This window comes from Vigna unguiculata, chromosome 10, assembly GCF_004118075.2.
Source record: "Vigna unguiculata cultivar IT97K-499-35 chromosome 10, ASM411807v1, whole genome shotgun sequence".
In the NCBI taxonomy this organism is placed as follows: Eukaryota; Viridiplantae; Streptophyta; class Magnoliopsida; order Fabales; family Fabaceae; genus Vigna; species Vigna unguiculata.
The window spans coordinates 7,663,654-7,664,417 of NC_040288.1; the positions used below are offsets into that span (position 1 = coordinate 7,663,654).

Consider the following 764-nt stretch of genomic DNA (forward strand, 5'->3'; position numbering starts at 1 on the left):
CATAAAAATGCGTTATATATATAAACTTTTGGATTATCTTAAACCTTCATATTTTTAATCAATCAATGTTAGAGAAGATTTGAGTGGTATATTGTAATTTTTTCATGCAACATAACTTTGTATGATCTTATCTTTAGGTTCCTGCCTCCAAAAGCGACCTAGATCCCTTGTCCTTTTCAGCTTGGATGTGTTTTATAGCAACACTACAATCAGCGTTTGCATGTAGGGAGTTATGGGATCTGTAGTATCATTCTTTCTCCAAGCATGGTGCATCTTAATCATAAGTCTTATTTTCAGTGCAATGTTCAATCCCCTTATGGCAGTGATTGTCACCATATTGGCTCCTTTACTACCACATGAGGAAGTGAAAAAAGTTTGCTTTCATTGAGAGTTGAACTCAAGACCTCCCGCTTACTAAACGGGTGCTCTAACCAACTGAGCTATGAAAGCACATGTTCATTATTATTAAACAAACTAAAACATTTCAATGAGAGATTGGAAGCTAGATGCTACACTAACTCAATCTTACAAAATAAATTTATAAGGTGATGTTTACATCTATTTATATATTATAAATTGACCTTAATTCTAATTGATGTGAGATTTTCAACACACATCTCTCATATCGAGGTATATAGTTCATTTACTAGATGTTTGTGAGTGATAGAGATCCGATAGATAGTGGGTGAAACAATAGATACAACAAATTTCATTAGAACAAAATTTGATATCATATTAAAAAGTAAAATATAAGCTTAACTCAA

The 764-nt window shown here is 32.2% G+C and overlaps 1 non-coding gene across 1 annotated transcript; it reads right to left on the minus strand.

The window, feature by feature from the left end:
- Positions 1-376: 376 nt before the first annotated feature.
- TRNAT-AGU lies at positions 377-450 on the minus strand. The gene has a single exon. It is a non-coding gene; the product is annotated as a tRNA-Thr (tRNA).
- Between the last annotated feature and the right edge of the window lie 314 nt (positions 451-764).